Genomic DNA, 26,989 nt, shown 5'->3' on the forward strand with positions numbered 1-26,989 from the left:
TAATGAAGAGAAACAAATATATTTTGTAGTGATTATTTAATGGTCAAATATAATGAGCTAATTGGTCAGAACAGTGCTTCCTTCCTAGTGATACAACAGGCGCTATGTTGACTAATTGAAATCTACCCCTGTAGTGAGGATTTAAATGTTCAAAATCTTTGAATGAATTGTAAAGTACACTTAAACGTATTTAAAAATGATTCACTCAGTAGCCCCAAACTGAACATTTGCTCCTAAGCATTTACAAGAGTTAATATTCTAAGACCCCATAAAAAACAGCTGCTTTGCCCCAATTAAAATAAGAGCAGTTATTTCAAAAGCCTTGCCTCCCAGCCAGAACAATATTTTCCCCCTCCTCTCCCACCCCATAAGCAGATAGCATCCTGAGCTCTGAAACCTCGAGACTGCATAAATTCACATTCTTCTCAGTCTACATGAATATCAGGAGGCAGATTTGTATTAATTTTGCACTAAAATTCTGTAGGCTTAGGATTTATGGTTGTGAGCACTGGCATTGAAGAGTTAGTGAGCTTAAATTTTGTTTTGAGGTCTACAAACCTTTGGAAGGACCATTCTATTTTTTAAAAATTTGTCTTGTATTGTTTTTGTTTGTTCATTTGATTTTAGAAGTACATGCTGATATGGGAATCCAAAGAACAGAATTACAGTTTATCCTAGAAGGGATATATTTCTCAATCTATTCCTTTCGAAAGAAGTGTGAGGTATGAAGTAGGTCTCTTAGAGAAAATACTCAAGCTCAAATATTATATGCTTTCTCTTAAACAAGAAACCCACATTATACATAAAGAGCAATATAAAAGGTAGATAATAGGAAGAGGGAGATAGATCTTTCTCAAATGTAAGGGGGTCAAGAGGTGGTAAGAGGGTGAAGAAGGGGAGGAAAAGGAGATGAATAAAGGCATTAAGATGTGTTGCAGGGCCGGGGATTTGGCTCAGTGGTTTCGCTGCCTGCTGCGCAAATGCAAGGACCCAAGTTCGATCCCCAGTACCAAAAAACAAAAACAAAAACAGATATTCTTTGGGCCAGGGATTTAGCTCAGTGGTTTCACCACCTGCTGCATAAGTGCAAGGACCGGAGTTGATCCCCAGTACCAAAAAAAAAAAAAAAAAAAAAAAGATGTATTGCATACATGTACCAAATCCACAGAAGGAATGTAAACATTATGTGCAGTAAACATGTACTAATTTTTAAAAAATGATTTTACTGAGAAAGTACAATACAATTGTTTGTTAAAATACAAACAATTAGGTTGTAATTTTCAAGCAACATTTTGATTGTTTTGATTAGATTCACAGAAATAATCTGGGCTCTTGATTTAATCCAGGAAATAATTTGATCCAAAAGTATTAGTAAACTATCCCCTAAAGCATAGAGAGGATTATTTCTAAAAGTGATTAATATCAGCAACTACAGGTTGATTTTTACTAATTTTGTTCTAATTGAATAACACCTGATTGTATCTCTAAATTTTCAGCGTTCTTTATTGTGTTTGCCTGCCCACCACAAATAGCAACATTAACATTTTGCTCGTAAATAATGCAAAGCTGTTTTCCAGATTTTAAAAAAATTCTTTCTTACAACATTTCCATTCGAAGAAACAAAGTTTATTATTTCCATTTTTCTGAAGAAGAAATTAAAGCATAGGCATGAAAAAAATACTATCTCCAAATTTCTTTCACTTAGTTTCTTGTAGTACAAAACTACTTTTAATTTATATTTATGCTACAAAATTTGTACTGTAAGCATGAAACTGTAAAATAAATGAGACATTTAGGAGAGCATTAAAATAATGTTCAACTTTCACCTACTTTTTCTCTTGAATTCATTTCCCGTAAGTCTTAATTCAATTCAATCATCACTATTTAAAATATGCCATGTATAAGGCATTTAGAGCTCTATAAGAAGGTTTGAAACAAACATAGGTCCAAAACATATTAGATTCATGCAGAAGGTCATTGTTTTTTAAAATTAAAATGCCAGTTGACTGCCTATGTCGATGCTATTAAACTTAATAGTTTTTGTTGCTGTTCCTACTACTGATATTGATGCTGTTGTTTTGCTAGTGGTAATGATGACTTTCTTTTTTCCTTTATTTTCTTTTCTTTATTTATTTCCTTTATTTTCTTTTCTTCTCCTCCTTCTCCTTCCCCTTTCCCTTCCCCTTTTCTCCCTCTCTGCCTCTTTCTCTGTCTCTCTCTGTCTCTCTACCCCCCACCACCACCCCTATACTGGAGATGGAACACAGGGCCTTTGCACTGATTTACATCCTCAGCCCTTTTTATTTTTTTATTTTGAGACAGGATCTCACTAACTCACTAAATTCTTCCAGGTTGAGCTCAAACTTGGATCCTCCTGCCTCAGCCTCCTATTTCTAATTTACTAATTTTCAATGCAAAAAGGGAATTATTCAAATTTTCTGCTCCATTTAAGCAAACTAAACAAAACATAAATAAACTACATGTTTCATATTTGACCCTAAATTGGGTAATCAGCAGTCATACCATCCCAGTGGGGAACTTCTCTCCTGTATCACTTGATAGTGCTAATTCTGTTTGCCTATATTTGACTAATAGTGACTAACTGAAGACTAAGTTATTCTAATGCTCTTAATCTCTAATTATTTAACATAGTTTCTTAGATGTGCTGGCTGCTCAATAAATATTGATTAATTAGAAATTATTTAATTCTAAAACTTTGGAATTATATAAGAATTATGTAAGGGCTGAGTTTGGATGACTGAAAGAAAAATCAAGCCATTTAAGGACTCGACAAAGGTGGGGAGTAATTTTTTGGACAAGATAATTGAAGAAAAACAAAAGAAATAAAACAAACTGGTTGCCTCAAAAAGCAGCCTTCCAGTATCAGAGAAGGTTGGGTATTTGAAAATAAATTCACAATGCAATCTCTATTACTGAAAACTGATGCTTCCCAGGAGACCAAAGTATCAAGATCATTGACTGAGCAACCAGAAAGATGAACCCAGTGACATTAAAAGGGAAAAATGACAATCCAAGGGGGACGCCCCGGAGAGCCATCCTGATCATTCTTGTGAATCTTTATAATCAGTGAAGTTCCAGGAAAGGTCTAAGTCTGAACCCAGAGGCAAATACAGCCAAGGTGAAAATAATACAGCATCAGAGTATAGGTTTTGTATGCTAAGGCTGCCCACATATTCTCAGTCTAAATGATATTGAACAAATAAGTTTTTAAAGGAACTACCTTTATTATTTTGAGTTCTTACCATGTGCAAAGCATATCACTAAGTCTTTGGGCTGAAAGTAAAACAGCGAACAAGCACATGAGGTCTCTGCTTTTCTGGCCAGCAAGTCCTTTTTTGAGAAGGGTTCAATGGAGCCATATCTCTGGATCCTCCACAAGGTCTGTATTCAAGAGACACTCCATTAGCAAGGTCTTCCCAGATACACTGCCGAAATAGCTCCTCAGCCTTCACCTGATAGTTTATTGTATATCACTTCCTATTTGTTTATCATTTTTTCCCACAGCAGAACAGCATTATGTCATCAGAAACTTTATCTAGCTTGGCAATAATGCCTACAAATAGCAAGCTCTCAGTATATATTTGTTGAATGAATTCATGAATAAATAAAGAACTAAGCTTTTCTTTTTCATTCCCAGTTATTATAGTTAACTTTGGAAGAAAAATTCTTCTAATTTATTTTTGTCCATTTGTCTAATTTTCTTAAGACAAATTCTTACAAGTGTAACTGTTAGGTTTGCATATTTTTAAAGACGGGGTTTTTTTTTGGTGCCAGGGATCGAACTTGGGTCCTTGCACTTGTGAGGCAGGTGCCGCAACCACTGAGCTAAATCCCCAGCCCTTTTTAAAGACTTTTGACAGAATTTTAAATTTTTATTCTGGTAGAAAAATTTAAATTTACATTTCTCTATTCTAGGAAAATCTTTTTCTATTAACTTCCTATAAAGGACATTATAAATCTTGATAACTTGTACCAATATTATGAGTGGAAAAATATTTGCAGTGGTGTTTTATTTTGAATTTGTTCAAATAGTTGGGTTAGAGTTAGACTCTTTTTATGCTAATGTTTATATTTACTCTTTTTTGAATTGCCAATATTTGGCTAATACTATTGCTTTTGCTTTTATCTGATTTGTAAGAGCTCTTTATATTTCAGAAATATTAACTCTATGTCATATATATTAAGAAATATTTTAACCATTTATTATTTGCTGTTCAATTTTCTTTATTATGGGAGTTTAACAGTGAAACTTTTATGTTGTCAAAATGACTAAAATTGTCCTCAAGGATTTGTACCTACATTACCAAAAATTCTTTGGGGCATCTCTCATCAGGAGGTAGAGTTTACTTTCCCAGATGCTGGAAGCTCTTATTATCTCTTGTGACAAATAGAATGAAGCAGAAGTGACCTTGCAAGGCCTCACAGTGCTTGCATTTTCTGCTTTGCCTCTTTGAAACCTGAGGCCATTAAATTCTGAAGGAACTCAGTCTAGGCACCTTGGAGGTGAAAGAGCATCCATCCTGATTCTCTGGCTGATTTTAGCTATGTTTTGCTCTATAGTCTGAATGCAGTCAAATGAGTGAATCAGCTGAGTCAAACAAATGTAAGGTCTACCCAGCCTTTCTGAACAGTCATAAGAAATAATAGATGATTGTTTAGATCCACGAAACGTGGTTTGTCATGTAGAGCAGAAAACTGATAGAATAATGGCTTTGGTTTATGCTCTGATACTTTATTCCCAACTTATTAACATAGAAATGTATACTGAAATTTTAGTAGATTTATGATTTTTTACATTTTTATCTTCAAGTGGAAATTATTTTGGTTATCATATGGAAATCCAACATGTTTGTTTTCCAAATAGCTATGCAGAGTCCCCAGATTATATAGTGAAAAACTTGTATTTACTTCACCCATTTTAATGCCTCTTCTAAATTGAAAGTATAAATAAGAATGAAAATGATTAAAATGAATAATTGATAATTTGAAATAGGAAAAGGTCCAAGGGTTTGGGGATGGCAGGAGGGGAAGGGGAAAGGGAAGAAGGGAAAAGAAAAATTATGAGAAAGAAAAAAAATGGAATCAAAGTCTGTGTAAATAGGGAAGGATGGAGGGGGTGAAGGGCACACAGATAATGGGGAAAAAATAAGAACCAAGTTGCATCATGTACAGGTACAAGCACCCAATGATAAATGTAAATGTATTTTATACCAATAAATATATATATATATATATATATATATATATAAATAAGAAAAGAATTTTTAAAAATTCTAATAAAAAGAAATCTCCAAATTTGGATGTATTTGGTAACTCTTAAAACTTTTTTTTACTGATTTATTCCTGGACAGGTGTTGCATTTTTTAAAAAATACAGCTTTTATAATACATTTTAGCAAGCCTGGTGGTTGTGAGTATCTCTGGGGGTAATTCTGGGGCCTTTTATTGCTTCTCATCCCACTACAGTGAGTTCAAATCAGTGGCTCCTACGCTTGCTGCGGCTCAACCATATGTCAGCCTTCAAATATTTTCTTTTTAAGATGAAAATAGTTTTAAATTCAAATAGTTAAGAATTGGAAGATTTTACTTACATATGGAATTTATATTTCTGTTAAAATCCTGGATGATCTGGCAAAATTGGCTTAGAATTCCTTGTGATGTCAGTCAGGTGGAGCTGAGCAGCAGGCATTTCTATCTCCAGGCCAGACTTATTTTATAAGCTACAGACAATATTTCCAACAGTTAACTGACATATCCTTTTCCACAGAGATTGCTTTTTGGCTATCTATCATTTCAGTGTAAAAGTCTGAGGGCATGCTAACAATTTTTCACTTTTTTGCAAGTAACCTGAATTTTTTTTTCTGACAGTTTGGAGGAAATTTTTGTTTATTTTTGTAAAGCATACATATGGAGCACTATCTCTTGGCATACAACTACTAATGAAAAGAGTTCTTTATCGCCTTGTAATTTAATCTCTACCTCTTGACATCTTTCCCATTTTTCTTCTTGAAGATTTACCAGACCTGCTTCACTTGCCTCCTGGAGCACTGTATTTGTGCCTTTAGAAAAAAATATTTAATGTAAATTGTGATGTTTACTTTCAATTTTGTTCAATTTAAACTGTTCCTTAAAGATAGTCTATTCAGTTTGTGGTGTAAATTTGGAACTGGTTTCATATATGTTGCCTATTTTGTTTATTTTGCTAGATTTTAGTCTATTATTTCTTCATTTTTTTCTGGAAATGTCTTCACTTAATGTTTGACATGTGTGATGCATTTAATATCTTACATATCTTACAGCAACTTTGTGATAATAGGACTTTTTTTCATCTTTCAGATGTTTCTTTTTCAAAGATAAAATATATACACCCCTTGTTGGCATTCAATAAAACTAGTTACTCAGGGAAATTTGTGAACAATTGATAGATGGAGTTGCTACATGAATACTTGGATAGTGCTCATTGTTATTAAGTATAAGTATGTTCTTCCTTAACTTCTCCCTTAACATATAAATCATAAAATAAAGTGTTCAATCTTACATTTGCTTTGAGCCTACTAAAAACTCTCATTTAAAAATTGTTTTCAAATAGGTAGAGTGACTTTTAAAAAATTATTGTAAGTTAATTTTAAAAAGTGATCATATTCGTAAAAGAATGTTGTATGGCATATTTGGATTATTGGAAAAGAAGATACATTCTTTGGTGAGCCATCTGTTTGTTTACTGTCAGTGTGAACTGACTGGAACCATAGCTATTTTAAACTAGCATTACCACAACATATTACAGGAACTACATATGCTCAAAAAAAATTGGCCAGTAAGACATATTGACGAATAGTTATTGACACTTTTATTTATGCATACATTTGCAGAGTAGTTCATATTTCTGCAACAGGTATTCTTTTAAGTTTGCACAGATCATAGTGTACATAGTCTAAGCTCAGAAAGAACCATGAACTGAATATGCAAATATTGCTCCAGTGTGCACAGGTAACATCTGGAATAATTAGACCCATATTTTAATAAAAATACAGAGAAAAGCTGGAGATATACTTTTGTGGAAAGCATCTACTTAGGGTTCTATAATGATGTTTGTTGAGATGCTTACTTTACACAGCCAGATTCTTTTTTTCAAAATAGAAAAGAAAAATAAAATTTTCTCCTAGAGATATTGAATTACTACATACCTCTGCCTTTATATTTTTCAGTACGTTTTTAGTTTGAGGCTTGAGTAACCCCACAGATAATGAAAATGTTTGCTAATGACAAAACATTCTTCATTTAGTAACAATGTCTTAAAAATGTCTTCAATTTATTTATCAATCTACACTCTGGGATACCTAATGCCAAAATTTGTCACATAGAAATTGAATCATCAATTTTCCCTATATATAATATAATTATCACTTATGTGACTGAAATATTTTTAGTTACTATCAATAAAACCACCACTAACTGGTTCAACTTTATTCACCTTTTAATTTTTTCAAAATATTCACCATTTTCAAAAAATCCATATTTGTGCTCATGCAACTGTTTGTCATGGAAAAGTACTCACTTCTCCTTCAGGGTCTTATGAAATAAATTCTTCTTTCAAAAAAATCTCCTGGAATGATTCTATCTAAAATGGTTCCCATTGAGGACTTCTCTCTCCAGACTTGCAGGTGTTCCATGGAGTGTGAGTGGCAGGACAAAATAAAGATTCTTGTTGCAGATGTCCATCAGTCTTGCTGGGCATTACCAGTGAAGGTAGATCAGGATGTATCATAAAAGAGCTTATCTTCAGGGCTTTAGGAAATTCGATGAATGCAGTACCTGAGTGCTAGTGATGAGATGCTTTTGTGGACTGAACCCAAATAGTTGAAAGGTGCTCCAGCATCTTATCCCAATCTTGAGAGGTGTTCCAGCATCTTATCCAGTGGTTTTTCCTTCTCTTTTTACTCTTGAAAAATTTGCTAGTATAAGTTCTTAAACTTCAGGCATTTCATCTGATGTCTACTACATCTCCAAAAATGCAAATTTGTTTCTCATCCATAGAGTTGCTCCTATGAGTAGTGCACTGTGTGTCCCCACCACCAGAATCACTACCTCTTTCCTTCTTTACAAACATTAACAGCCTATTAAAACAAGACTTCAAATAATTTCAAATAGAAATGTAGCGTTATCTCAAATAGTCTCAGGAAAGCAAAGAAGAGAGGAAAAATAAAAATAACTTCCTATGTTAAAAAAATATCAAATGTTCTAATTATGTTTCAATGTCTGTAGGAAAATCAAGAGATTTAATAAATGGCATTTTCTTTGGAACTTTCATAAACAAAGGTTTTTCAACTTTTAAAGAATGCTGTCTACATAATTTTGCTTTCATCTGCTTTCTCTCTATCCTCTCTAAAGAAGTTTCCTATCTTCCCTTTCTATTTCTTATGTGGTTAGACTATGAGACACGGGCAGGGCTGCCTATTCTGAGCCCTGGATGAGACAGTGTCTTTAAGAATACACTTTGAACTAGAGGAAAGTATTGTATAAGAGCCTACAGTGATGAAGGAGAGAGATTCAACTTGCTCCCAATTTCTTCTGGTTTTAACTTACCGTTATGAAAAAAGAGAGAAGGACAGATGAGAGAAGAGAGGAAGGAGAGAAGAGATGAGAAGGAAGGAAGGAAGGAGAAAAGGAAAGAAAAGAAGAGGAAAAGGAAAGAATAGAATATCAGAAAGACAGAATAAAACAGTAAAGAGAACATTATATGGGCCGGGGATTTAGCTCAGTTGTTCCAGCGCCTACCTCGCAAGCAGAAGGTCCCAAGTTCGATCCCCAGTACCAAAAAAAAAAAAAGAGAGAACATTATATATCCCACATTGAAAATTCTACTCTTTTTTACATTGGAGATTTTATGCACTCCAAAGACTTTGGTCACTGCCCATACTCTGACCACACCCAAATCTCCATTTCCTGCCTTTCAAGGACCATGAAGAGTCTGATATTTTACCCTGCTTCCTAGCTAACAATTCAGGCTGCTGCTTTCATTGGTACTGACAGAAGACATAAGGCACTTTGGCCAGAGACAAAGAACTGTATTACCACACAACAAAATGAAAAGCTTCATGTTCATGCCAGTTCTCCTTTTCCATCTCAGTGCCAAGGGCCACTTTAGCAGGCTGTACTGATGCTGCAACTGAGAAAACTGGAGTTTAGGAAGTCCCAATTTTAAAGTGGATCCCAAGCCAACCTGTCTGGTCTGTGGTACAAAGAAAGCCATGATTAAGATGCAATGTGGGCAGGGGAAAGGAAAGAAGGGAAAGGAAAAATGATGAGAAATGGAAAAATGGAAATAAAGTTCTTGTAAATAGGGAATGGTGGAGGGGGTGAGGGGAGGGCTAGGAATGGGGAAAAAATAAGAACCAAGATGCATCATGTAAAGGTACAAGTTCCCAATGAGAAATGTAAATGTGTTGTGTACCTAAAATGTACCAATAAAAGAATTTAAGAAAAAAAAGATGCAATAGGTATATACGCCAATCCCACCAAAGAATGTTAATATTATGCACCACAAACATACACTAATAATAGTGAAAGTCATTATCTTCCTCCTACAATGCACATAACAAAATTTATAATCTCAAACCATTTTAAGTATACAGTTTTCTAGAATAAAACACATTCATAGTGTTGTCCAACCATTATCATTTTCCATCTGCACAATTGGATTAATCTTCTAAAATTGAATTAAATAATAATTTATCAGCTAAACAATAACTCCCCTTCCCCTCTTCCTTTATCCTTGAAAACCACCATTCTACTTTCTGTATGTGGGATTCTGACTACTTTAAATTCCTCATATATAGACCTGGGGTTGTAGTTTAGTGGTAGAGTACTTGCTTTATATACTTCGTATAAATGGAACTGTACAATACTTGTCTTTTGTGACTGCCTTATTTCATTTAGTATGATGATCTCCTCCAGGTTAATCCATGCTATAGGTTGTATCAGAAATTCCTTCTTCTTAAGGCTGAATAATATTTCAAATATTTTTCTTACCCATTCATCTGTCCATGGGCAGATATTTCAACATCTGAGATTTTGGGGGAATATATTTTAACCATACCATCTCTCTCGAGATCTGGGTGTTATCTTAGCTATATGCTTCTTTTCATGTTAACCCCCAATATCACACTTAGTTAATCAATAACCATGCTCAATCAATTCAATCTCATTCTCCTTCAATCTGTTTCTTCAATCTCATTCTCATTTCAATCTGTTCTCCTTCAAACTGAGGCCCTTACATCTTTCCCTTAGGAATTAAAGTCCTAATCACATGGATCACTCCAGGCAATGGCCCACAGACCTGCCAGATAGTTCTTCATACTTCTGTCTGTGAAATAAAATTTAATCTTCTGTGTCACACAGTGCAATTGGAATTCTGGTCCGTATTTTATTTCCTTGCTAGCCTTCTCTCTCCTCTAATTGCATTTATTTATTTAATTACCAATTCTCTTCTAGAATGTAAACCCCTCAAATTCAAGAATATCTTGTTTCACTTTGATTCTGCCAAAAACAGTGAATATTGAATAAATATTTACTAAATACTTGTTAAAGGCCTGTATGTACAACATTGTGTAGGTGTATGATTTACAGTTCTTGTGTGTGGTCTTGCTTATGCTTATAGACTAAATTTTAGGTTCAGGTCAACTACATTTTTAGAAACATTGAAATCTTCAAGGGTAGAAGCCATTTATTTTTCAACATTTCCCCTTTCCAAGGGGGGCATTATATAAATAATATTCCCTAGCCAACCAGCCATTTTTACTAGAAAACTCTGCATATTGTTTTTTGCTATTGTTTAGAGCAGAGTTTCTCAATTTTGGCACCATCAACAAATCTTTGGCTAGATAATTCTGTACCTCCCAGTTCTGTGTTTGTGCATCGTGGAGTGTTCAGAATTATTTTTGTTTTCTCCCCCACTCAATCCCAGCAGCCCCGCCGCAGTTCAGTTTTTACTACCAAAATTTTAGACATTCCCAAATGCCCCTGGGAAGTTCTGACAAGGTGACTTGCATCTAGTTAGAGTCACTGATTTAGAACCAATATATAGCACTTTTTAGCTCTCTAAAACATACTCAAGCAGTCAAGGCTGCCTATAAATTCCTCTTATACTTATAAGGTATTAGAAAAAAATATCTTTCAGTCAGAAAATAATGCACTGTGGGAAATATGGAATAAAGTGTTTCACAGAATATTTGTATTAGCGAATGGGATATATAGTATGTCCAGCAAAACCAGTGAAGAGTATGGTACCCCTGAACTGTGTTGTAGTGAGCCACATATACCTTATTAGCCATGAATGTCTTTCTTAAGCCCACAGAAGAGATTCATATGTCTCCCTCTTTTATAAAAAAATTCTAGCTATTTCAAAATTTTTTTTATTATTTAGAAGACTATCTGTTTTGCCTATTAAAATTCTTATGACATGTTTATTGCAACAGTCAAGGGTTTATTTATTGTAATGCTAATAAATGGTTATGAGTTTAGTTAATATTTTCCAATGAGATAGTTTCAGAATGATTTTAACAATTTAGATTTGCAAAGGAGTTGTCATCATATTGTCTAATTTTGCTTAGTATTTTGAATAAAAGTCTGTGAAACTGCTGAGATATTATGCTCCAGAAAAATGACTTGCATTTCTTGCAATAACAACTTTTCATTTGGGTTATGGGTTTTAGCATTCACTTAGAGCACCAACTCATAGTTTCAAAAATGCTATTATGAGTCATTTGGAGTTTTAACAGCTTTCATAAATTAATGCATGCTGGAATAGTTCCAATCATTTGGATATTTAATGTACATTTAAAAATTAAAACAAAATAATATCAAAATGCATACACACTTTGGTTAAGTGGAATAGTGTATTTTAAGTCATTCAAACACATTTTTCATCATATTGGGTGAGCCTTTCAGAAATGTTTTTGCATCTTATAGCAAGTAGCAAATAGTACAATACAACAAGCGAATGTCAGGAACATTAATACCATTTTTTAAGAAAGAGAACATTACTGTTTTCATGAAGAGTGAAAATATAAAACCTTCTGCCATTTGGTTTTATATATCCTTTTTAATTAAAGATATTAAAAAAATACACATACAATTGAATGAGAACCTTTATTACTTTGTATTCAGCAAACGTTGTATTCAGAAATAATCACATTAGATCACACAACTGAAAATTGAGAAACAATTATTGTTTAGTTCCTTACATTTCAGACCATATAACAAAAGATATATCAAGTATTCTTACTTTCCAATCAAAACTTTTCTATCTACCTCTTCTTCTACAATTCCTTTCTCTCCTCCCATGTTCAAGTCTGTGAGAAACATTCTGCCACTTCTCCTTCCCTGGGTCTTTGTGGGCCTTTTCAGAACATACACAAGCTGCACATCTGTGCCAGTTATGATCATAAGAACATTGTCAAGAGCTCCAACTTCAATGACAAATGAACAGCCATCATCTGCTGAGGTTGTACTTGGCCCTAGAATGCTTATACAAATGGAAAACACACTCCTTGTACTGCTCCAGAGTTACCTATATATTCCTAGGTGCAGAGCAAGCCTCAGCCATTATCTTCTCCAAGAGTCACGTTCATTTCTTCCCCTTCCTAGGCAACTGCATCTCTTTCCCTAACAAAAGTGTCAAAATGACTTCAGGTATGGCTATCAATTATCATTTGAGAAAGGGAAGCAAGAGCTAAGAGGTTTAGTTCCTCTTCCATGCTTTCTGTTATCTCAAGATAGAACAAATTGATAGTTTTAACTGGCCTATAAATTATATATTGCCTATCTCTGCATTTTTCAATTCATCACAAAACTCAACATATATTGCATTTTGAGATACAGAATGACACTGAGGAAGTCTAGCTATCTTGGTGAGGTCATAAAAGAAAGAGGTGCAGAGCTGGTACTGAAGTTCCATTTTGTGTGACTCAAAACTCCTCAAAGTCTGTAAGTGTCTCAGATGGGATGGATGAAGTAATGAATAACAAGGTTTTATCACTGAATCTAATCTTATTTGATGGCCGAGCAATCATTTGAATCCTGACATTTGCTATCTCTGATGGGCAGAATAAATGGCCCCACAAAATGCCCACATTCTAATATCCTGAAATTGTGAATATGTTAGGATATATAGAAAAAGGAAATTTAGTTGTAGATGGAATTATATTTGCTAATCAGCTTACCTTGAGATGGGAAGATTATCCCGGATTATGTGGACAAACCAAATGTAATCATAAGGGGCCTAAAGAGTCATAAAATGTGATAGAGTAAGGCAAAAGAACATGTCAGAGTGGTATGATATAAGAGCTCAAGTGTCCAGTTCTAGCTAGTATTGATGGGAAAGGAGTTACTAAGGAATGCTGGCATTTTCTGGAAAAGGAAAGAAAAAAGAAGTTTAGCTATATAGAAAGAATACAGCCATTATGACACTTATTTTGGGTCAGGGAGACATATTCTATACTTGAAACAATAGAACTATAAGATAATATATTTGTGTTGATTTTAACCACTACCTTTGTGGTAAATTGTATAGCGGCTGTGGAAAGCTAATATAGTGTCTATATCAATTTTGCTTACAGAAAACTCTTACCAAGCTTGAACCTATCCTGGGCAACTTAGTGATTTAGCCAGACCCTGTCTCAAAATAAAAAAATAAGAAAGAACTGGGGATGTATCTCAATGTAAAGACCATGGGTTGAATCACCAGTACAAACAAAAACTATTCTGATATTTCATTATCATTAAAACATTTTTAGTTCATGACTATATTAAAAGATATGAATATAAAGTTTTCAATTTTTCTTTCTTTATATTTATTCAAGCCTTTACTTATTCAATCTTCAAATACTTATTGAGCACTAATAGATAACCCAGTGTTGAAGAGATAGTGGGAGGCAAAATAGCCAAAATTTTTGTCCTTCATAAATTAATGATCGTAAGAGTCACAAAATTCAATTCCCTAAATGCTCCCTGAACATTTGCCACATATCCAAATTAGTCAAAAGGAGTAAAAGCTCCAAAAGAAGTTCACAATGAAGTCAGACTACATTAAAAGATTTAGATTAAAAGAGTAGACAATGGACAGTCAAGCTGTTGTAGAATTTCTCTCTGCTTCACCTCCTTTTGTCTACAGAGCTCAGACATTCTTTTCCACAATCACCATCCCATTGCCCCTTTCATCCTTAATACTAGCTTTGGAGTGGCTTTGATCTTGAGAATTTCTCCCCTTCTGTACTATTTCAATTTTCCTTTTAATGCTTTTCCTACTAATGACTAAAGACTAATAGGCAATTACAAAACATGAGCAACAAAAACAAGAGGGGAATTTTAAAAGCCTGTAATGTTCTTACCATAGGAGTTTTGACTGGTTTTCTGTAGCTAAAAGTATTTTTGTATTTCTGAGAAGTTTTCACATATTCATACCACCCTGTGGATCTAATTAAGGCCTAAATATGGAAACAAGGTAGAACAAAAGTGACCCCTTCAACATCAAGTGGGCAATTGTATCTCTGAGGAAGATGACACTCAATACACTAGGGTGGTTGTTGGGTATAATTTTCCAGGTACAACATATCAGTTAAAGGATGAATCAATGAACCTGTTTTCAAACTTATTTAGCTAGAATTTAGTGGAAGAAGTGTATTTTAATTTGTGATCTGGAATGTACCCATAAAAGAAAGAAAAGTTTCACATATAATATTAATCCTTTACATTGAACAATGAACATTGATGAATTTTTATCCAATTTTTTAAAAATACTAGTCAAATCACAGCCTATAGTTATCAAAACACTACAATGAGCCATCCTCAAGAATTGATTACACAGTCCTGTGACAAGCACAGCATTCCAATCAGAAACTCTGAATGTGTGTCCTGGCTCCAGCATTTTCTCAGCTGTATATGAATAGTTTAACTTACTTCACATTTCTGCTTGTGATTCCTCACAAGTAATTTGTGGAGGTTAATGTTTCATAGGCGAGTGGCAATAACACACAATATAATGTAAAATATGTCTATGGAGGTATGGTTTTCATTTGTTTATTGGTACTGAATATTCACTGTAGTATTGAAGCTGGCTTGTATAAGCTCACATGTGTCAACAGGTGCATCACTGACCACCTTGTTATTCAGCAACATCCTGTTGATGGCTTGAAATCAGTAATGGTAGAAGTATTTAATCAGAGAACACAGTAAGTGAATGATTTGGCCCTCTCCTCAGCCATTATTAAATGTTTAGCAGCATACCTCTATGTGTATACCAGGCACCCAAAACAGTGCCACAGCCATAGTTGGCTCTTAAATATTTGTCTCACCAACAAATGGAAATGTTCATATAAAACATTCTATAACAACAATTGATAACAGTATCAGGAAATGCATTATAAGAAAATACTTTGGGAAAAGCTATGTTGAAAGAAAAGTCATCTAAGGAATTGTGTTTGAGGAAGATCTCACCAATAAAACAAATGGCGTTACATGACCTAGTTTCCAATTTTGTCACTGTTGAAACAGTGATTGGAAAGTATTTTTTTAAAGAAGATTACTTCTTCATTTTCACCTTTGTTTCAGCTGCAAGTAACTAATTTTGAAAAATCTCAAAAATCAGATTATGGTACCTAATAGACAAACTCAGTATTACACAGTATCCATGTAATTTGTACACACTTGTCTTCTAATGGTAGCATTGAGGCAGTGGAGAATTCATGTGCTAATGCTAACTCATTAAGCTTCCATTCAGTAATATGTATTTGTTAATTCAAGATAAAATCAAACACTATAAGAACAAAGCATATTCTGATTTTCATTGTATCTCCTTAGATTTCCTTCACCAACATTATCATATTTTTCAGGAAGAATTTTATAATCCTTCAGGGGAAAATTGGATGGCTCTCTGTGATAGGCTTTCATGGCTTCTGTGTGTATGTTGTACATTTATAATATGCGATGTGAATAAAATTGCCTATATTTAATACATCTGCCCAATATGAACAACTTCAGTGTAATGACTTTCTTTTGTTTCTAATTTTAGTTTCAGAGTAATGACTGTAACTTGCAGAATCCCTGGTACACAATAGGAGTTCAGCTATATTTTCTGAGATTGTTGTCAAATTATCATTAGTGAACAAAAAGTCTTTTATATCTTGAACTCAAGACATTTGAAGTGCTCAATAACTATAAGAGAAAGAAAAAAAAGAAGAAAGGTTTTAGAGTTTTCTTTTGTTGTTGTTTGTTTTGTTTTATTTTAAGTCCAAACCAATAGTAACTGCTCTTCAAATTCTATGATGAGATAGCCAAGGGACACAAGCTGTTTGGTGCTTGATGGCATGAGAGAGCACAGGGATTCCATGCATAATTTAACTAGCTTTAGGGGGAAAGTTCAAGGACAAATGAATAGACATGGGAATTTATCCAACACTTATCATGTAGCCAATACTTCTACTAAGCAAATATCTGGTTGCACTGCTTTAGAATCTTTACTAAAGTGTTATGTCTACTTCCTTTTATTCAATAACCTAAAATGTTTGAGTACAACTCATTCAAGACTACTTATACCCTTCAGTCACCTCATCTTTGACAAAGGAGCCAAACACCCTCACTGGAGGAAAGATAGCCTCTTTAATAAATGGTGCTGGAAAAACTGGGTTTCAACTTGCCAAAGATTAAAACTAGACCTATATCTCTCAGCATGCACTAAACTAAAATCAAAATGGATCAAAGATCTCAATATTAAAACCGAAACACTGAACCTGCTGGAAGAGAGGTTAGGTAGAACTCTGGAAGACATTGGCGTACGAAAAGATTTCATGAACAAAACCTCAGTTGCATGTGAACTAGCACAAAGAATCAACAACTGGAATCTCATCTCATTAAAAACTTTCTGCCCAGCAAGAGAAACCACAAACAGTGTGAAGAGACAACCTACAATGTGGGAAAATATTTTTACCAGCTGTTCCTCAGACAAAGCTCTACTATCCAGAATATGTAAAGAACTTAAAAAAATCAGATCCCCCAAATTTAAAGACCCAACCCAAAAATGAGGATCTGAAACAGACAGACATTTCTCAGACAAAGAAGTAGAAATAGCAAATAAACATAGGAAAAAATGTTCAGCATCATTGGCCATTCCAGAGATGCAAATGAAAACTATGCTGAGATTCCACCTCACCCCAGAAAGAATGGCTGCTATTATGAATAACAAATGCTGGCGGGGTAGTGCAGAAAAAGAAACACTTCTCCACTGTTGATGGGAGTGTAGAATGGTTCAACCATTATGGAAACAGGATGGAGATACCTCAAAACACTAGGACTAGAAGTCCCATTTGACCCAGCTATTCCCCTGCTGGGTATCTTCTCAAAAGAATTAAAAGCATCATTTCACAGTGATGTATGTGCACTCATGGTAATAGCACATTTTGCAATAGCTAAATCTTGGAAACAGCCTGGTTGCCCATCAACTGGAAACTGGATAAAGAAAATGTGTGTTTTAAAAAAAAATAAGATGGAGTACTACTCAGCCATAAAGAATGAGAAACTAGAGACATTTATAGCTAAATGGATGCACATTGAGGCCATACTTGAGTGAAACAAATAGGACCCAAGTGTGTGAATATCAAATAGTTTCTCTGGTGTAACTGAAAGTATAAATGAGGATCAAAATGTACAATAGATAATGTGAAATAGTAAGAAAAAGTCCAAAGGGGAAGGGGAAATGGGAAGGGTAGGGGAAAGGAAAGAAGGGAAAGGAATGAATAGAAGAAAAGGAAAAAACAGAAACAAAGTCTTGTAAATAGGGAGGGGTGGAGCAGTTGAAGGGAGGGCAGGGGAATGCGGAAAAAATAATAACCAAGATACATCATGTAAAGGTACAAATTCCCAATGATGAGCATCACCATATTGCATACCTAAAATGTACCAATGAATTTAATGAATAATAAAAACAAGACCACTTATATCCATTGTTATTGTCTGCATACATTTTATTCAAGGATTGCTTGTATTTATTTATATTTAAATATAATTAGCTACAAGCATTAGAAATATTAAAAGTGTATTTTTACAACTATTTAGTTAAGATGACAAATACAGAGATTACATAGCAGAACAAATGCTAAACAGATCACACCACTCAATTTCACACATTTGAACTGGTTTATTTCCTCTGTACTTGTTTGAGATGTTATAGAAGTAGCATTCTCTGTACCTCTTGATTTCTACCACATTATAGCAGCCAATAGTCACAGTAAATCAATGAATATTCTTCTTCGCCCTCCCTTAGGTGTTTTTGAATTGTAATAACTGCAACTCTCTATTCCAGTGAACTGGGCTGTGGGCCAGGAGAAAGGAAAACCTTTAATTTAGGGTTTTGGCTTATCCATCGCTCAAAACACTCCAAAATTTGAAGAAGAGCCCACTAAACAATGTATGTGAATAATGAAACTAGAGCTTGTTTTCACTGAACATGAGACACCACATTCAATATGTTAATAGTTCTTTTTTATATAATTAGGCTTTGCATTGTTGTGCCATTACAAATGGATGAGCCCTTTTATGATGCACTCTTTTTAGAGATTTCCTATTGTTGCCATTTTTATTTTTTAAAATCTTAGTACCAGATTTAGTATTGTTTTGTATAATAATTATTAAATTGGATAATATAATATGATCTCTGAAACTGTAATGATTAGTTGCAGTCCCATTAGGGAGTAGAGCCCAACACTGTTAGGCATGCAAGTAGGAGAATTTCATAAGTGGACAAAAAAATTATTTTTCATTCTATGGGTTTTTTATCATCAATTTGATCAAAGATGTTTAGATCAATTCATTTTTTTCTTTCTTTAATTTTTAATGTAATTTTAGACTTGTGAAACATTTTATATGTAACATTAATTAATTATTGGCCACAAAATTTTAGTTCATATTCACAGAGGTAGCTAAATGTTATGTGCTTAACCATAAACCTTGCCATAATTTTCCTATAAAAGACTATATCTTTGTGTTGAACTAATAAGACAACCGATGCAAAATTTAACTAAATTTTAAAACATAGCAGATTGTGTGTGTGTGGCGGGGGGAGTGATCACCAGATGTCAGTGCATGGAAGCAAACTATTGCATTTCCAATTTCAAATCATTGCTAAAATTTATTTTAGAAGCAAAAGATGAAAAGGCAGAGTAGAGCTTGTTTCTTGGGTTTTCACACAGATCCAAACCGAGATCATCTGATCTTTAGTAGGCAGTAAGGACAGAGTTAAAACATTCTAAAGAGCAAAGGTTGTATTCTACTTTTATGTCCTTTCTCTAAAATCTTTCATTGAACTATTCTTTAAATATTGATTAGGTGTCTGGCATTTTGTTAGATTCTGATACTACTGTAGTGAACTACATTTTCCAAAGATGACAGCAATAGTATCTTCTATTCTACAAGTACTTTTTTCTTTTTTTCTTTTTTTGTTTTCCTCTTGGTTTTTTGAGACAGGTATCACTATGTAGTTCAGGCTGGCCTGGAGCTCACTCTGTAGCCCAGGCTGACTTCAAACTTGTGGTAATCCTCCTGCCTCAGCTTCCCTAGTGCTGGGATTACAGGCATGAGCCACCATGCCTGGCTTACAAGCGCTTTTGTAATAGAACCTAGCTACTATTGCATCAAAAGGTGGTGTCTAATTCCCCACCCTTTCATTGGGCTAGCTTTAGAATTGCTTATAAACAGTTGAATACAGCAGAAATGAAAATTAATAATTTTAAGATCAGTTCACAAAAAATCATGCATCTTCTCAGGGTGATTGTGAAATATTTGTCCTATGGGACTCCAGCCAAGATTTCAGATGTCTGAGTACTCTAGGGCTCCTTGTCAGAGAGGTCATTTATAGGCATTCTAGCCAACTGTTTAGTTGAGCTCAGTCTTCTCAGACTAAAAAAATACCAGATGTGAATGGACCTGCCTAGGGTCCTCTGGCTGGTGTCAGTCAATGTTTCAAGAAAACTATCCAGACAAACTTTGCTTCTATTTTTTACCTACAAAATGTGACATATAACAAAACAGTCATAATACAAGCCACGAGATTTTAGAATAACTTATTATAGAGCAATAGGTAAACATAACAAATACTATTAATAATAGCTAGCATCCATTGATCTCGTCTTACGTCTTAGGCTCTTATTTAGTAGTGACATTTCCATTTTCTAGAGGGGCCAGAATATACTGACTTAAGTGCACAGAGCTTGAAAGTGAAGCCAGGATTTAACTCCCTCAAGGAATTCACAGTCAGTAGAGAGACTAACCCATGAATGGTTATAATGAAATGTGACAATTACCATAACATAGACTTACAAAAGATACTACAGTAATTTAGAAGAGAGAGAATATAATTAATTTTTTTTACAGTGGAAATAAAATGAAGGAGAGAGAAAAGAATTTGAAGAAATAGAATTTGATCATGTGAACACCAAATGCTTCAGAGCAAAAAGGGCATTGGCTCTCTTTTCCATTTCTTTTTCCTTATTAGAAAAATAATACATAGAGATGACTGAAGCAAAGACAGTAACAGTATAGAACAGAAAAGAATTGAGGAAGAAATTCAGGAAAAGTTAGCTTGGACTTCTCTATTCCATACTAAAGCCTTTTAACTGTTTTTCTAAAGGTAAAAAGGAATCATTAGAGAAAGTCTGATGAAGGGAGCAGCACAGAGAGCTTGCATTTTATAATAAAATCCTAGTTGCAGTGTGGAGGATGAATTGAGCTGAATTTAGAAATCAGTGCATAGATACATATTTAATATAAAATAATAAAAGGATTAATTTAAATTATAATTCCATTTCTCATTCTCTTCCTGTATCACCTTAGGCAATTTGTCTTGTCCACACCAAAACAGTACAGAATATTCAAAATACTCCATATAGTAGCAAGGATAACTGACATTTATTCAACACTTACTATATGTATTCTCATTTAATCTTCAAAAAATGACATTGTAGCACAAGCACAAGGATCTGAGTTCAATCCCCAGTACCAAAAAAAAAAAAAAAATGACATTGTAAGAATTCTTATGCCCCCCTTTTTATACAGGGAAAAAGTGAGAATGAGCTCATCCAAGATTATAGAACTATTTGATAGCAGGACTTGAACTCAAGCTACAGTGGTCCAGTTCCAATCAATACTACAAGTTCTGAGGAAAGACTCAGTGGTGGCTGATCCTAAAGCAGATACTTCCAACCTAATTTAGTAAAGGTAAATGTAGCAACATGGATAGAGTGCTGGGAATAAAGGCACTAAGGCAAAATGGAAGGTTTAGTAAAGTTTCTCTTGAGATTATCATGAATGAATCTCAAAGGATGGATTTCTTCCATGCATTCACTCACCAAACATTTTAAATATCTCTGGTACCAGGCACCCTGTTAGGATAATGAGAACTATGGCTTTTGCCTAGTGGAGACAGAGACTTCAACTTGTAGAGTTGATAAGAAGAGTTATAAGCTTAGATAACATAATTAAACAAAAAGTATGTGATTTTTATATAAGATCCTAAAAAAAGAATTTTCATTTAATATGGTGAGGTAAAGTTTAAACCAAGTTGCAAAAGGGTAAGAGTTATTCAGGTGAAGGTAGGAAATGTGATGTAGGAAGAACATGTTACAGGCACAGGGAGTAACATGATACAGGCAGAGAGATCAGATAACAAGGAGCTAAAACTCTGTTTAGTCTGATGACAATAGAGCAATATAATTACCAGTGTGAGAGGCAAGTCTAATCCTTGAGAAGTTTATTGGCATCATGTGTGCTACAGGGGCCATTTGAAAGCATTTTAAAATCTGATTTAGAATTTATTATGCTTACTTTAGCTGCTGGACCAGAATAGAAGTGGGAAAACAATGAAGATAAATGGGTAGATTTTCAATACATTTTGGAAATTTTAATTGATAAGATTTGGTGATTGACTATATATCAGGATTGCACAAGGAAAGCTCAATTTAAACGACAGTGCATCCATTTGTAAATCGCATGACTGGATAGATAGTTGTTTTAAACATGGAACACTACAACGAAACTGGAAGGGGACCAATGGAAGAGGGGAAGAAGAATCCGGGAGGGTAGTGAGGTATTGGAGAGATCGTAAGTGCCATTTGGACAAGGTTAGTCTGAGGTTTCTGTTAGCTATCTAAAGTGAAAATTAATATATATTTGGATACATAGAGATAGAAATAATTATCTAACTGAAGATATAGATTTGAAAACCCTGGAGAATAGATATATCGTAAATGAAGTTATGTAGTTGTTTAGTAAGGGAGAGTAAGGGGAAAGAGTAGAGTGACTTGAATGGAGGGCTAAAGAACATTTCAGACTTGGATGTGTTATGAGACAAAGAGACAGAGGAGTTTTCTAGAGAGTCATAAATTAGAACTGAGCAAGACAGCACTATAGAGAATTTTGAGGTGGAAGAAGTTGTTTATATGTCATTTTTTGAAATGAGAAAAAGTGGAACAAATAATAAAACGTGTTAAATTTGATCTCCTGGGATAACATTAGCTTCTGTGGAATATTAAAGGTAGTTGCTGTGGCAAGGTAAGACATCTCTTTGAAAAAATTGGCCATGAAGAATACAAGATATTAATTGGAGTTACGGAAGGGTTAGGAAGGCATTTTATTGTTTGTAGTTTTTGATTGTTTTATTTTTGTTTTACAGTGGAATATTCTAGATGGTATTTTAATATTCTAGTCATGGTTCACCAGGCAGAGAAAGATGAGTGCTTATATGCCAAACTCTGCTTTCCCCACCAAGAAAAGGGAGTCGTTTCAAAGAACGAGATCAAAGAAGGAAAAGAGATCACAAAGATCAAAATTTGCTTGGGAGGTGAGAACATGACCAGAAAACATATTGCTGCAATAATTTTGATAAATCTTTACCCCAGAGTAATTTCTTTTTCATAATTTCCAATAAATCTTTGGTAATTTTTACGGTCATTAATTTTTCACTGTGAGATTTGTGGTTCTTAATGTGGTTAATAGCCCAAATGTTTATTTAGAGTAGATTATCAGTTCAACATTACATATGTTAAATGTGCCCAGCAAAAGTATGTTTTCATGCTTGTATCTCCCAAATGTTTAAACTCATCTCTACATTATAAGCAAGAATATATCTGTTAAAAAATAATTCTAGAACCCCATTTTCTGAAAACTCTAAGAATTAACACAGTTTGCTAGCTTTCTTTATTTAAACCCAGTGTTTGATATACCACAGAAGTGAGAAATTTCTTATGACAAATTAACAACAAAAGAATCCCTGGGGAGGTCATTGTTGGTCTCTTCCTTGCTGTAAAAGAGAGAAAAGCAGCTCTAGCCAGCACCAAGTATTGTAGAGGCAACACAGAGCAGCATTCAACTCTGTTATATATGAAGGATGCAACAGCTGGTGCAGGCAGACTGTAGACAGTCTGGGAACTTCCTCCATGTGTTGTTCTTTCTTACCTCTTCCCCCAACACCTGAGGGGTCATGATGGGATGCATACAGACAGAAGGCAACCTGGCTGCCCCATGCTGGGGAATGGATAATTAATTGTGGTGGACACACCCATGAAAGACTATGCAACAGCTGGAAGCAATGAATTAAATGACGGTTGTAATCAGGGATGGATTTCAATATATTCCTGAATTTTAAGAAGTATAAGAAACAGAAATAGATCTATGATCTGTAGTACAATGGTATTTACATTAAAAAATCTAAAAACATTCAAAACAATATTTAATGAGGTTAGAATATCCTAATGAATACATCCTAAAGAAATTAGAGTGCTTGATAAGAAGAAAGAGCATGACAGGAATGAGTCTAGTGACTGTTAGTGCAAGTGATAGTTAAATAAATAAAATCAAAAGATGACTGTTACCGATAGTGTGCCACAAAGCTAAATTTAGGATTAAAACAAGTCTCTATACCACCATCCATAAAACATTTTTAAAAAACCAAAAACAACCGAACAAATTGTATAACGAATTATTTCAATAATTTTTAGAGTTAATGTGATTTGCAGAAGATGGAAAACTGCCCAAAATACATATTTAGAAAGGCATCGGTGTTCTCTTTCTGGGGCAGTTCACATGAACAAAACTTTAGCAACCATTCCTCCAGGCTACTATTGATTCACAAAGCTTTCCCTAACAGTTCCAAAAGGCACATAGTGAAAGGGGCAGAGAGGGTACAAAATAAGATTTTGAATGAAATGACCTTTTGGTGAAAAACAGGAAATTTGAGAGAAGGGTTAAAAAAATATTTCAATAGGCTAATCAAAATTTCAAAAGATTGATCATTTGTCAAGCTTGTTCTGAGACTGCTTTCATATATCATAAAATATTTTTGAGAGACACAGACCTAAAGGCACTGACAATTAATAAATATAGTAAATCTATATACTGAAAATTTTTACTAAATTAATATTTTAAACTTGCCTTGAATGTCAGTCTTGACCCAAATGACGCTATGACTTTGAGTAGAACAAAAGAAGGTTAAAAATGTCCTTCACATGAAAGTTTTATATTCTAACAGCACAAAGGAATGAAATACTTTCTCATCTGAAATAGCAGTTGTCTGGGAGGTTCTTTTATTCTTTCATTGGCACACAGTAAATTGAGTCTTTTCAACAGTAATGCAATTGGGAACTTTAAAGATAATTAAGAAACATAAAATATGTCAGTCTTCTCAAACATAGTTGGAATATGAGTTTTAAGCTTTCTCCTTCAGGAACACTAGTATAAGTTAAGTCTATACTCTCATAATTTTAAAAAGAGTGAATCATTTAAATATATACTTAGGAAATATCTAATAACTGTGCATAGAAAAATAGAATGTTTGTGTTTTTATAAATAATTAATAAGAGTTGTACTTGAAATATATTGCTGACCCAGGAGCAAAATTATTTTAATAGGTTGATGTAGTGTAGCAAGAAAATACAAAGAGGAAAGAATAAAAATTAGGCTTTAGGACGTGATCTGGTATAAATGTGAGCATTCTGTTTCCTCCTGGCCATTTGGAAGGTCACAGACCACACAGAGGGATATGTGTTTTTATCTCGCCCTGAGACAGCACAGCACAATCTGTTCCAGAACCTGTGTCCCTCTTTGTACCCTCTGTAGTCTCCATGAGGTTCCTAAGAGTACTGTCTAGTTTCTAATATAGAAGGAAAAACTTCATGATTGACACCAGCTGCATGAAAGTAGATGATCCATGCTTCAACTCCAGTTCAGAAAAGTAAATTTCATGAAAGTTCATGTAGGTGAAGCCTCTCCACACACTGTACTCTTATTCATAATCCACTTTCCCATTAGACTTCCCCCATCTACTCTTCAACCCATGCCCACATTGTACATCAATTGAATCTATTATCAAAAGAGACAGATATAACAGATTCAGAGATATTGAACCTTAGAAATTCCACGCCCCCTTGAAAGCTCTCCATTTACTAAGGACAGAGAACTCCAAGCATTCAACATTTGACTGGCCCCACCTGGGCCAGTCACTATGGACCTCCTGCTATCAGAGTTCTTGCTCAGCATCCATCATCATCATGAAAGTTGAACACCGGGATTGCAGGGATCCTACATAACACGCATGGAAATAGAACAGAATTCAAGCTGTCGCTATGCCTAATTGCAAGTAAAATTTTGCATTGCTCTAAAATAAAATAAAATGCAGTTTCACTAGGAAGGCTTATCAAATCTGGGAAGTAGATTTGAAATATCTAAAACCAACCCAGAACTGCCATTGAAGCATATTAAATATCTCCAACATCTAGGAGTTCCCTGTTTGTTAAATTAAGTATTTCAACACAAATGAGAGTATGTCACTTGATGCAACAGACTAATGTTCCCCCTTCAATAGTACAAGGCCAAGGCAGTTTTCACCAAATGAGACATCAAGATGGGAAATGAGTCTCCTGTTTGTATGACCCCATGGAAGACTAGCAGCCCCATCTCTCTTGAGTTTAGGAGCACTCTTCCCTCATAGTAGGAACACATAGCAAAAAGTATAATTTGAGAAAACAACTCCTTGGAGTTACAAACTCCAACAATCAAAGATAGATCTGTGGGGGGTTTGTTTGGTTTTTACAGAGGGTTTCAGGCTTCTATTTTCATTGTCTTGGTTTGGTTGGTTGGTTGTTTTGAGACAGGCTCGCATTGTGCATTTCAGGCTGACTTTGAACTCACTATGTAACCCAGGTTGGCCTCGAACTCACAACAATCCTGCCTCAGCCTCTTGAGTGCAGGGATTACAGGAGTAAGCCACCACCCCTTGCTAGATCTGTGTTTTAAATCCAATGTTGTTACTAATTTTTTTACAAGTTGGTGAAGTGGGGAGCTCTTTAGCTTTTCAGGACTCAGTGTCCAAATTTACAAACTAAGAAGTTTACATTAGATTATTTCTAGGGTACTTTGTACTTTTCATTTCCATTTGTTTCTGAATTAAATTTAATGATGGTTTATGTAACAAATACATCATAGGTATATAGAGAATGCTAAGTCTATGCTAAATATTAAATGCAAAGCCAAGAAACTACCACATACAATTTATACACCAACCCAAATATCCATTTAATATTACTAGTATCATTGTATAAAAATAGTTACAAAGCATTATACAAAGAAAAAGAAGTAATTACTTTTTTGATGTATCTGTTTATCCCAGTGAAAGTATTTTTGAATGATACATAGAGGATGAGTTATTTCCTGCAGATTAGTCCAAGTTGTTCTCTGTATGTCACTTCAAATTCTGTGATTCTCAAAACAGTTAGATTTTTTGTTTTTTTGTTTTATTTTGATTTTTGGTATCTCAGATTGAACTCGGGACCTTATGCTTGCGAGGCAGGCGGCACCACTGAGCTAAATCCACAGCCCAACAGATTTTTGACCATCAACCATTAACCCAAGAAATACTACTGTGATTAAAAATA

Source organism: Heterocephalus glaber, unplaced genomic scaffold (genome assembly GCF_053883595.1).
Source record: "Heterocephalus glaber isolate CG9 unplaced genomic scaffold, H.glaber_assembly_v1.0 deba00001442, whole genome shotgun sequence".
Classification (NCBI taxonomy): Eukaryota; Metazoa; Chordata; class Mammalia; order Rodentia; family Bathyergidae; genus Heterocephalus; species Heterocephalus glaber.